This window comes from Mesoplodon mirus (genome assembly GCF_964341445.2).
Source record: "Mesoplodon mirus genome assembly, chromosome: 3".
In the NCBI taxonomy this organism is placed as follows: domain Eukaryota; kingdom Metazoa; phylum Chordata; class Mammalia; order Artiodactyla; family Ziphiidae; genus Mesoplodon; species Mesoplodon mirus.
This window is the reverse complement of record NC_138978.1, coordinates 171,408,714-171,421,472: the sequence shown is the minus strand read 5'-3', so window position 1 is coordinate 171,421,472 and position 12,759 is coordinate 171,408,714. Positions and strand designations below refer to the sequence as shown.

General features: G+C 38.0%; 1 protein-coding gene across 2 annotated transcripts in view; it reads left to right on the top strand.

Annotated features, from left to right (window-relative positions):
• LOC309799892 (negative elongation factor D-like) overlaps positions 1–12,759 on the top strand; it is a 69,364-nt gene that overhangs the window by 29,012 nt on the left and 27,593 nt on the right. Inside the window, exons 2-3 of one of the 2 annotated variants that reach the window (XM_082613517.1) lie at positions 3,936–3,975; positions 9,771–10,070. The gene's annotated coding sequence lies outside the window, so the exon portion shown is untranslated. The remainder of the gene's footprint in view (positions 1–3,935; positions 3,976–9,770; positions 10,071–12,759) is intronic. The other variant, XM_082613518.1, reaches the window with a different exon arrangement.

Sequence of the window (12,759 nt, the reverse complement as noted above, 5' to 3'; positions counted from 1 at the left end):
CAGTTTGTTAATATGGTGTATCACATTGATTGATTTGTGTATACTGAAGAATCCTTGCATTCCTTGTATAAACTCCACTTGATCATGGTGTATGATCCTTTTAATGTGCTGTTGGATTCTGTTTGCTAGTATTTTGTTGAGTAGTTTTGCATCGATGCTTATCAGTGATATTGGCCTCTAGTTTCCTTTTTTTGTAACATCTTTATCTGGTTTTGGTATCAGGGTGATGGTGGCCTCATAGAGTGAGTTTGGGAGTGTTCCTTCCTCTGCAATTTTTTGGAAGAGTTTGAGAAGGATGGGTGTTAGCTCTTCTCTAAATGTTTGATAGAATTCTCCTGTGAAGCCATCTTGTCCTGGCCTTTTGTTTGTTGGAAGATTTTTAATCACAGTTTCTATTTCAGTGCTTGTGACTGGTCTGTTTATGTTTTCTATTTCTTCCTGGTTCAGTCACAGAAGGTTGTGCTTTTCTAAGAATTTGTCCATTTCTTTCAGGTTGTCCACTTTATTGGCATATAGTTGCTTACAGTAATCCCTCATGATTCTTTGTATTTCTGCAGGGTCAGTTGTTACTTCTCCTTTTTCCTTTCTAAGTCTGTTGATTTGAGTCTTCTCCCTTTTTTTCTTGATGAGTCTGGCTAGTGGTTGAAGTCAAAGAGGAAATCGAAAATTACCTAGAAACAAATGACAATGAAAACACAATGGCCCAAAACCTATGGGATATAGCAAAGGCAGTTCTAAGAGGGAAGTTTATAGCAATACAATCCTACCTCAAGAAACAAGAAAAATTGCAAATTAACAACCTAAACTTACACCTAAAGCAATTAGAGAAAGAAGAACCAAAAAACCCCAAAGTTAGCAGAAGTAAAGAAATCATAAATATCAGATCAGAAATAAATGAAAAAGAAATGAAGAAACCAATAGCAAAGATCAATAAAGCTAAAAGCTTGTTCTTTTTTTTTTTTTGCGGTATGTGGGCCTCTCACTGTTGTGGCCTCTCCCGTTGCGGAGCACAGGCTCTGGATGCGCAGGCTCAGCGGCCATGGCTCACGGGCCTAGCCGCTCCACGGCATGTGGGATCCTCCCGGACAGGGGCACGAACCCGTGTCCCCTGCATCAGCAGGCAGACTCTCAACCACTGCGCCACCAGGGAAGCCCCAATAAAAGCTGGTTCTTTGAAAAGATAAACGAAATTGATAAACCACTAGCCAGATTCATCAAGAAAAGCTCTTTTAATTAACTAATGGGGTGTACAGAATTGTATCACTCTTGTTTAATGGTTTACATGCCAGTCATTCCATTGTCCATTTAAAAATATTATTCATTCTTAGCTCCTTTAAGGTTGTAGAAGATGTCTGTGGAGGAAGAACTGAATTCAGTTAGCACAATTTTCTTTCATCTTGGCTTTATTGCCATTTCTGTTATTTTTAGTTTGAAGGAGCTCAAAATGCTTTGCCCATATATATGTCCTAATTATTTTGCAGCATGTAGCAAGTATTATTAATAAATATTAGGTTAAGAAACAAAAGGTCAGATAGGTTGATTTGCTGGCTTACCTTTAGGTTGTACAGGAATCACAGCCAGAATCCAGTTCTTAAGTATCCTAATTGACCTCAAAGGTCACAGTTACCCAGAGCCTCTCCTTGGAGGGGCTTTGTGGGATGAAAAGGCAGATTATGTGGTTCTCAAAGAGTGCCTGGAGAATTTCCTGAAAAGCTTTGCAATAGTACTTCTCTAATCAAAGAGTAAGCTTTTGTAAGAGAACTTCATGAAACAACTGGTATGGTGCTTGATTTAGGGTTTTTCCATCATCATTGACAGTGAAGCCTTAATAGGAAAACAAGCAAATAAAAACACCTGGACTGATGGAAACTAATATGGAAGCATCTGATATAGTATCTAGCAGAGAGGAGTTTTGATGGAAAAAAAGAAAGGGAAGGAGGGAGAGTGGAAACATGGTAAGGGCTTTTCAAAACAGCTTTTAAAACAGAAAAGAATGGACCCCCAAATTCAAGTTGTTTAGTATCCCAAAGATAATACAATGCATTTGGGCCTCTTCAAAATGTGCTATTTGTAGAATTTATGACTTACATTTGGAGTGAAGTTTTGAATTTAACTTCAAGGAATATTTGAAAAACCTATTTTTGTTGAGGTTTCTTCTCATGTATTTGCATAATTGAAATAATTTGGTCTTTTGACCAATTCTGTTGTGTAAGAAATATTTTATATGTCGTTATATGGATCCAAGTGCCAGCACTATATTAATAAAGCACATGGAGCTATGAAAAAGAAACCCTTCTTAAGAGTGAAATCCAGTTGGCAAATCCCATTTGTCATGAAAATTATTGAGATTAGTTATAACATGTTCTATAAAACCTTTGGTAAAAGTACTCTGCAGTTGTAAAATTCATAACACTTAATCTTTGAGGAACTAAAGTTTTAAGCTATTTTGTTAAATTTTTAATTACAAAAACTTACGTGAGGAAACAGTGATAAATGATGGATATATCTTTCTGTGTGTGTGGGAAATGGTTAGTGATATGGCAAGCCATTCTTTCAGGGTCAGTTCCTAGAGCACACCTCTAATCCAAAATTCATAGCACTACCAATTTATTCCTAAAGAGACCCAATTTCCTAATGAAATAAAAATGCAAACTCCTTTGGCCAAGTCTATTCAAGGTCCTCCATTAACTGTCATTTCTACCTTTGTGGACTCCTCTCCACCAAGAACCCCTGGCGTAAGCGTTGCATTTGGACCTCACTCTCCTGTCTCTCAAGTACGTCCTCAGCATCTTCTCTCTGTCATTTCATCTGCCTTGAGTCCTCCCCACCCTGCCCCTCACCTGTCTGATACCCACACCCATGCCGATATCCACCATTAAAATAAAAAGTTCTACTTGTAATTCAAGTTCTGGCCAAATGCTACATCCTCCATAAAGAGTGCCCCATTCCACTTACTAGGCCAGTGGCTAGTCACTTCTTTTTCTGAAATCCCAAAATACATCATGATCAGTGCCACACCAAAGGGAAAAATGCTCTATCTCATAGAATAGCCCTTTGTGCACACTTTTCTTATCTCTTCCACCAGAATATAAATTCTTGATAGCAAAGAGCTGGACTTGTTTGTTCCTGAATTATCTACAGTACTTAGCACAGTGCTCAGTACATTTTAAACCCTTGGCAAATACTTGAAGGATAAACAGACTGAAAAACAGCTCATAGGACATCACAAAACTGATGACTTTCCTTTCTGAATAACGATGATTAAAATAAAAATAATGATAGCAGCTGACATTCATTGAGGATTTACCATGTGCCAGACAATGTTATAAGTATTTCACATGTATTAATTGCCAAGACAATCCTGTGACTTGGATACTATTATCATTTTCATGTTACTGATTAGGGGAACTGAGGCAGAGAGGTTAGGGAATTTGCTCAAGTTATACAGAATGGTATTTGGAAGGTCAGGATTAAAACCCAGGCAATCTGTCTCCAAAGCCCTCACTCTCAATTCCTTTACAAACATCTCACCTTTTTCAGGCTTTCCCTAATATTCCAGACAAATGAAGTCTCATGTGGGCACCTTCTTTCCCAGTTAATGAAAATATTCATGTCCTCTCTTGAAAAGACCACATGTGTTACAGTTACCAGCAGTGACTGAGACTTTGGCCATCCTCAAAGAGAGCCACACTGTCTGCTTGATAAAAGCCATAATTTTCCTGACCTGCTCCGGGCCTGGCGCCCTCAAAGAAAATGCAGGCAGACACTTGGCAACTCGGCTCTCCCAGACTCTCAAGCACAGTGCTGTGTTAGTGTTGGCAGTGGGGCACGGTTTGCTTCCTCCTCCTTTCATGAACTGTCACATCAGCCTCTTTGATCCTCCCAGGGTCTCGAGTGTGCCAAAATCGTAATTCCACGTCTTTGCTCTGTTTCAGATAATTGCCAGAGAAAACGCTATAGTCGGTAATAGCCAAGGTAGGGAAATATTGCTCCCTGCACAGTATACTGTTTATATATTGCATACTCAGAAAGGTTTCAGAGTGGAGGCATTGGTTATTTTTATTGCTCCAAAGCCATGAAAGGGAAAAAAATGGGAATGAACAGAAATTGATACATCTGGAACAAGAGCCAGGCATGATTTACTCACATTTTTACCTGACCTGAAATTGCTTATTTAGAAAAAAGAAACATTATAAAATCTCAGGAAAATGTCATGAATCAGAGCCAGCATGATTTCACATTGGGGCTCCATAACTTTTTTTAGGCAAAGAAACTGTCCAGGAAAATCAAATGAGCCAAAGGTAGCCCTGCCACCGCAACTGTCACCATAGTGACAGTTTCCTAGTGCGCTGCCTTGTGATGGCGCAGCTTAGGAGACTCAAACATTCAGGGTTGCAAGTGGATGGAAATCTGGTGGTTCACTCGAGGCTGTTCTTACTAGGGCAGAGGGTGAGTGCTGGTTTGGGAAAGTAACAGACAAGAGACTTTCACCAAGACACTACTTTATTGCCTCAAAAATTGCTTTGCCCTAACCGCACACTACATCACTGAAACACAACTACAGGAAGTTAGAAGAGAAAAAAAAAGTTGATTAAAGCCTTCCATCCTGCTTTAATGGTTCCCTTACCTCGTGTGTTCTTGGCACATTGTAAGCAATATGAGCACAGTTATGAAGCAATTAGATAATAAATGCTATTCTTATAGCTACCAGCTGGAAGAGACTTTACAGACCATCAATTTTTTTTCTTTTAATTAACTAAACTCCAGACTTTATTTGAATTTCATCCATTTTTCCCTTAAGGTCCTCTTTTGATTCCAGGATACAATCCAGGAAAGCACATTGCATTTAGTTGTCATGTCTCCCATCTCCTTTGATTTGTGACAGTTTCTCAGTATTTTCTTTTTTTAAAAATGACCTTGACAGGCCTTAGGGGTATTAGCAAGGGATCCTGTAGAACGTCCTCCAATCTGAGTTTGCCTGATGTCTTTCTTGTAAGCAGACTGGAGTCATGGGTTTGGGGGAAGAAGATCAGAGAGATGAAATGCCCTTCTTATCACATTATATTGAGAGTACATGATAACTGCATGCCATTATTGAGATATTAACATTTATCACTTGGTTAATGTTGTGTTTGCCAGATTTTTCCAGTGTAAAGTTACTATTTTTCTTTTCCCTATTCTATTCTTTGGAAGTGAGTCAGAAAGCCTAGGCCATTCTCAAGGTATATCTGGGTAGAAGGAAGAGTCAAGATCCACCTCTTGGAGTGGGGTGTATCTACATATTTTATTCAGAATTCTTCTATAAGAAAGATTTGACTCTTCTTTCCCATTTTTAAAATGCAATTATTCATTTATATCAACATGTACTCATGTGCATTTATTTTACATTTTGGGTTATAACTCTATATTGTGTTGTTTATTTTGTTGACCAAATTGTTCCAGCTTTGGCCATTAGAAGCTCCCTTTGGTTGGCTTCCTTCGACATGTCCCCATCTATTTTTTTTGTTGGGCACCTTCTTCCTTTTTGGTACCGCAAGGTGCTCCAGGCTCATCTTTTATTTTACCTGCCCAAGCTCTAGCATCAGGTATTTCTCCAAGGAACCCTGGTTCTTTTTATTCAAGAATAGTTTTTAGAAACCAAGGAGGTTGTCAGTTTTTAACTCCTTCCTTGCTCAAACAAGGAAGCTGAGGTGCAAGTGGGGAAATAAATTACCCAGGATCTGACACTTAGTTAGTGGTGGGCAGGAACTAGAATCTGGGTCTGACTCTTGGTTCAATAGTCTTTCCTTTACTGTAGTATTTGTTGTATATCTATGCTTTTCTGGCTAGTTTGTGTGCTCCTTGAAGTTAGGAAGTATGTTTTTTACTCTTTGTGAAATCTCTATTGTGTCTTCTGTAGTGTCAAGCACAGAATAGTCAATAAATGCATGAATCAACTCTCTGCAGCATCCTAATTCAACCTTACTTTTCACTGCCCAGGTCAGACTGTCATTAACTCTTGCCCTATGCTATTGCAATCTCCACTAAAATGGAAGTTTTCCTCTTCTCTAATCTGTCCTACTCATTGTTGCAAGACTAAGAATAGAAAAGCAGAATTGTCATCATCTCTTACCCAACACCATCTTATAGAATAAAATTAAACTCCACAACATGTCAACTTATTCCCCTTTTCCGTTTTCCTCAAATCTTGGACAGTCTTTGAAAGCCATCTTAGCAAATTTTACTACATGATGTGTTGTGCATAAAAGAAGGACCCTCAGATATAGTCTTAGCTTTCATCTTTTCTACGACCCATTTCATCTCTGTCTTTCACCAAATTCACATTTTTCTTTCCTGTCCCAGAATAAGTCCCTACTTCTTTCATAGGTTTTAATCAGTGTCATTGGGTCTGCTTTCTCTGGAATAGTGTTTAATTAATTATCATCTCTGAGCCTTAAATTTTTTTCCTCTTTTTCTACTGGCTCATTCCATTGAACATGTTTATATATGAATTCTTTCCCATCCTTGAAAAAAAAAAAACAGCAACACAGTTTCCCTTGCCCTTTCTTCTTCACATCTGCTATTTTTCCTTCCATTCACCTTCATATTACTTAAAAAAGCCTCCACTCACAGCTTCATCTTTCCCACTTACTATTGACTGATTGACTTATCCTACCTGTCAGCTTCCCCACCGTAATCATCTATTTACAGTACCCCTAATGTATCATGAATGATCTCTTTAAAGTTTTTAATTACTCCATCAGTCAGGGTCACAGTAGGAAACAGCACATTGAAAGGGTTTAATGTTAATGAAGTAAATTTTAGTGAACTCAAATAACCCCTTGGGGAGGTGAAGGGAACTAATCATAGGTGGTGAGGTCTCCAGGAGCTAGCCAGAGCAGGAAAGCAAGACCTGGAGCGGTAAATGAGGAGAGGAGTATTATCAGAAACAAACAAGAGCTGTAACAATCTGATATGGGCTGTGGCCTTAGTAGAGCAAAACCAGCCTCTGCCAAAACCAATGGCCAGCACGGAGGGAGTTCTTACTTTGCTCTTCATTTACCCTTTGATGTCCTGCTGGTGTCTTCCATTGTTTAACCCAAACTCAGCAGAAGGCAAGAAAGCCCAGATAATGCAATTTGTAGAGGTCAGTTTTCTAAGGGATAGAGAGCAGGGCAAAGAAGGTTGGATAAATGATGTGAGGGATGTGAGGCACGAACAGAATAAGCAGTATAGTTATTATCTGACATAATATTTAGGAAGATTTTTTTTTTAAGTTTTTCCATGCTCTGAGATCTGTAATGCTGTCTCCTGGCTTCTTTCAATAATACATTCATTTAAAAGACTATTGTGGGGCTTCCCTGGTGGCACAGTGGCGAAGAATCCGCCTGCCAATGCAGGGGACATGGGTTCGAGCCCTGGTCTGGGAAGATCCCACATGCTACAGAGCAACCAAGCCCGTGCACCACAACTACTGAGCCTGTGCTCTAGAGCCCACGTGCCACAACTACTGAAGCCTGCACGCCTAGAGCCTGTGCTCTGCAACAAGAGAAGCCACCGCAATGAGAAACCTCTGCACTGCAATGAAGAGTAGCCCACACTCACCGCAACTAGAGAAAGCCTGCGCACAGCAATGAAGACCCAGCGCAGCCATAAATAAATAAATAAATAGATAGATAGATAGATAGATAGATAAGACTATTGTGCACCCACTATGTTGAGAGCACTGTTCTAGACACGAGATTCAGTGGTGAAAAGATAGGCACTGTCCCTTCTTTCAGGGACCTTCAGCTCTAACAGTTTCTTTTTCATACATTCTACCAGCTTTTCCCTTATCCTCCTCATTTAATATCAACGTTCCTCAGAATTCTCTCCTTGAATCTTCTCTCTGTCTCTCTTATTACCCCAGGGCTTTGGTTCTCACATACATGCAAGGACTTCCAAATCAATACTCTAAACTTAGACTATTTGGCTTGTTAGCAAAAGATTCAAGGCCTTCAACATACTGACCTCAACATTGTTACTTTTATTTTCTTACTTTTTCTTGTATTCTCTATGCTCCTCCCACCTATAAAGGATCCATCTCAGCGTTTTTGTTTTGTTTTGTTTTAATCTGCTTTGTTCATTGATGTCTCTGAAGTGCCTATAATAGTATCTGATACACAGTAGGCACTCAATAAATATTTATTGAGTAATAACTGAATTGCTTACATGAAGTCCCTAAACATAAGAACTTGCTTATTTCTGCACCTTTGCTCACATAAATTTTCTTGCATCATCTCCACCATCTGTAATCCAATCTACCTTCAAGTCCCAACTCAAATATCATTTCCCCTATGAGCCCTCTTAGATACTGTCTAATCAGAAATAATCCATTCAAATGTACTGCCAGTGTACCTTGTTAATATTTCTTCTTCAGTACCACTCTATGCCATATATTTTAGTTAAATTTATATATTTCTTTTCTCCAGCTTTTTGAGGCAAATAAAAATTATGTATATTTAAAGTATACAATGTGATGTTTTGATATATGTATACATTGTAAAATGAACACCATAATCAAGTTAATATATGCATCACTTCACATAGTTATGATTTATTTATGGTGAGAACAGTTAAGATCAACTCTTAGCAAATTTCAAGTATACAATATAATATTTTCTATATTCATCATGCTGTACATTAGATCTCCAGAATTTACTCATTCTGAGTAACTGAACTTTTGTACTCTTTGGTCAATGGATGTGTATATTTCTTATCTCCTCTCACAACACCTCTAAAGTTACTTAGGCTATTTATTCATTGCTATTTCTCCCCCACCTCTCCACAGAACTTGCCAAAGTGCTTTGTTAAATTTAAGAAGACAAACATTAAGTCATCGTGCAAATAATAAAATTAGCCTCTCTCTGTCACTTAATATTAATATGTATAAAAAGTCCAGGTCCCTCCTTTGCAAGAAAGTGAGGACATAGTGCATCTTTCATTTTGTGGTTCCTGAGAGTCACCAGAAGGTGTAGTTGAAAAGCCAATGTCAGATAGCACGAATGGAATGCACCTCCAGGCTCTGCAATGGATGAGCCCTCATTTAGAATGGGCTTCTGAATCTTCAAAACTGTGATGCCACACTAGCCTATCTGTGCTGTAAAAGTTATATGACCCAGCTCTAGTAAACTCAATTATATTGATAGGAAGCCATATTGATCCAACTCAATATCATTATGAAAACTGTCTTTTACAGGAAAAAAATTATCTATGAGTAGATATATACAGAAATCCAGAATAAATTTCTGATGAATTTATAAGTATTAAAAATGATCCTCTAAGTCTATATGGAGATACTTGAGGTTTGTTTGTAATAATTCAGCTGGCCCTATTTTTGAATCTATTTATCATACCCTAAGAGGTAGAGATCAACAGCCAAATCCAGGTTGGGCTTTAGCAATCCCAAACTGGCTTCCTTCTTTATTCCTCCACTAACGTGGTGAGAATCACGCTTCTACTTCTCTCTATGTTGTTTGGTCTTGGCTCCTGATCTACAATGGGTGACTATGAAGACTAGAACACACATGTAGCTATAAGAAACTGCTGCATGCAAATTAATTCCTTTGACTTCAAGAATATGAAAATCCCCTACCTGCCTCAGCTTGCAATAAACTAGAAATGAGGGGAACTGTAGCCTCCCAAGGACAACTGTAAACTTCCAATTAAAAAAATTGATTGATGAAGAAACAAAGATAGCGTGACTTGACACTGGCCAGCTGTTAGCCAAACTCATTTACTTTTGTTCCTAGGCACGCAGCTAGAGCACATCTTTTAGCCTCCCATCAAATCTATGTCTTATGACTGGCTTTTAACCAGTGGAATCTGAGTGGACGTGATATATACTACCTCAATGTCTGGCCATAAAAATTTCCTGTGCTTCAACCTCCATGATTTTTCCCTTGCAAAGTGTGATGCAGATAAACATGGTAACTTGGAAGCTACATGATGAAGATGGCATAGCCTGAAGGCAAAAGGATCCTGGATCCTTGAATCACAACTTGGAAAAGGATTGGCCAGTGTTTAGGGACACCTCTTTTAGACTTTATGTGGTAAGTTTCCATCACTTTGGGGGTTATAAAGACTCATGTTATCTTAACTAAAAAGAGGGAGGGTCAAGGGAAGTGTTAAGGAATAGAAGGGTAGAATAAATGGTGTAAAAATTATAATACAGGGTGATATACATTAAAACTTATTCTGCATTAGTTGACATAGTTGGAGTAGCTGCTCATGCTGTCTTCCTCCAAAAAGCAAGACAACCTACTGGTTTAAAAAAAGTATAAGTTGATTTTCTTTTTATTAATTTGCTTTAGGCTTGGTCACCTATGGCCAGGAAAGTGAGAAGGACAATTCAACAAACTAAACACACATTCATGAGTCTAAGACTAAGCAATGTAATCTAATACGTACCTAGGAAAGGAATACTCCTTTAAAGAAAATGATTTCCAGAAATGGATTGTTGTCTCCACTAGTTCCAACCTTATTCATTATTGTGGAAAGCAGTTTAACTCCTTAGAGTCCCACTGACTCAAGCATCTCCATTCCAGGAAAGATATTTGTTCTTTGTTTGCTTAAGTAAATCTCTTTTGGGAAAGTTATCCTAGGTCAAAGGGATGTGCTGCCTCAAACTCGCTGTCAAACCTCTACTTTCCAGAAAGCAGAAAAATACTTAAAACTTTTAGGCAATAGATTATTTTTCAGACTCTATGCAGAAAGGATTCCAAAATATTTATCACTGGATCCAAGTTGCATACTGTACACAGCATTCCTTTAGCCTTATTATTTTTTTCAAGGATGATAAGATCTAAGTTTGGACACGACACCCATCCAAGTTTTCATTGTTTCCTTCACAAAGGTTCTAGAGTTTACTACTGCCAAAAATTGGCAGAGAGATATTCTGGTTACACCAGAACATGTGAGATAAAAGTGGGAACTTTACAAAGTATTTTTAGGTGAAATCTACTGAACTCAGTATTATCCATGAGATAAAATATAAAAATCAATATGGATTATTGGCTGAGAATTTTTGTCTTGCCTTCTGGAAGAGTAGGTATATTTGCTGAGTTATGCTGTGTAGCCTGGCATGTACAATACTGGTTTATAATCCTTCCAGTATCAGAATCAATTCCAGGCCACTGGACAAAGCTACTAGCCAAGGTTTTCACATGAACAATTCCCAAGTGTGCTATATGTAGCATGGCCAAGAAAGTGTGGTGACCGCTTTCTGGAGGATCAGCATAATTTCTCCATGAAAGGCCTTCTTTATTATCAAATAACTCATAGTCATTAGTTTTGAGTAGATTGAATTTATTTACTGACTCCCTTCTCTGTACCTAACTGAAGATACAGACCAATCTGGTAACAGACCTAGATTTGTACCAAGATACATATTAATGAAGAGAGGAAAGAAGCTGACATGCTCACAAAGTCCCAAGTGCTATTCAGTGTTTAACCCTTATGTCAATTAATTTAAGCACTAAGAAATATGCCAGAGTTACTTACATAATGATTTAGAGTTTGGGCCTGGCCTTAGAAAAGATGCCAAAAGCAAGATGCCAAAGCAAGTGGTTAGTATTATCACTTACTTTTACTTAGTGCTTACTTTGACCAGGCACTGGACTAAGTGTACTACTTATTTCATTTATCTCTTTCAACAAACTTTTGGGATAAATATGAGTTTGTTTCTATTTTTAGTTGCTTGTCCAAGATTACATAACTTCTGTGTGGAAGGTCTTAAAATTCAGCCTGCCTTGAGGTCTCAAAATAGATTGAGATTCAGCGACTATTTGATATTCTAGGAAATATCTTCATATTGGCAAATTCAAAGCTTTGGAAACAGTGGGAAATCAAGTGGATTAACTACATCTGCTTGACTTTTATAAAAGATAAATATGTCCAGAACTAAATAGCCCAAGAAATTTTGATGATTTTGGTTTGTTTTTATTATAAAAAGTTTCAATTACACATAAGTAGATAATATTTAATGTCCACCATAATAGCAAAACTTAATGTCTGATAACACTAAATGATGGTGAAGATGTGGGGAAATGGGAACTCCAGCACTCCAGCACATAGCTGTAGGACTCTAATTTGGTACAACCACTTTGTGGAGCAATTGCAACATTTAAGTTAAACATGTCAATACTCAGCAAGTCTACTTCTTGAAGTCTATTCTAGAGAAGATCTCACACATGTGTGAAAGGAGACATGCTCAAGGATGATTGTTATAACTCTGTGAGATCAACAGTGAAAACAACCTAATTGTTCTACATTAGGGAAATGTGAGCTATGAAACTCACCTATAGTATTAAATTTAAAAATTCAAGTCACAATAAGTTTTACATTTACATAGAATGATATGCTCATGCAAAATGTTATACATGGGAAAACACTAGGATATCTTGTTAAACATGCAGGGACCTATAGTTTACAGATAGAACTGCCTATGACTTACATGTATCTTAAACATACAGGAATGATAAATGTCAAGTGTAAAATAATGGTTATCTTTGGGGGAAGAGGGGTGTTCTTCCCCCAGGAAAGCTACCAGTGCAGCTGAGAAGCCTGGTGCCGTTGAAACTGGATCATTTGAGATAAGCCCAACTCTGTCTCTTACAAGCTGTGTGACCTTGGACAGGAGCCCTAACTTTACAGAATCTTAGTTTCCTTGTCTGTAAATGAAGCAAAGAATATTTGCCTATTCTGAACATTTCTCATAAATGTGTCCAAACAATATGGGGT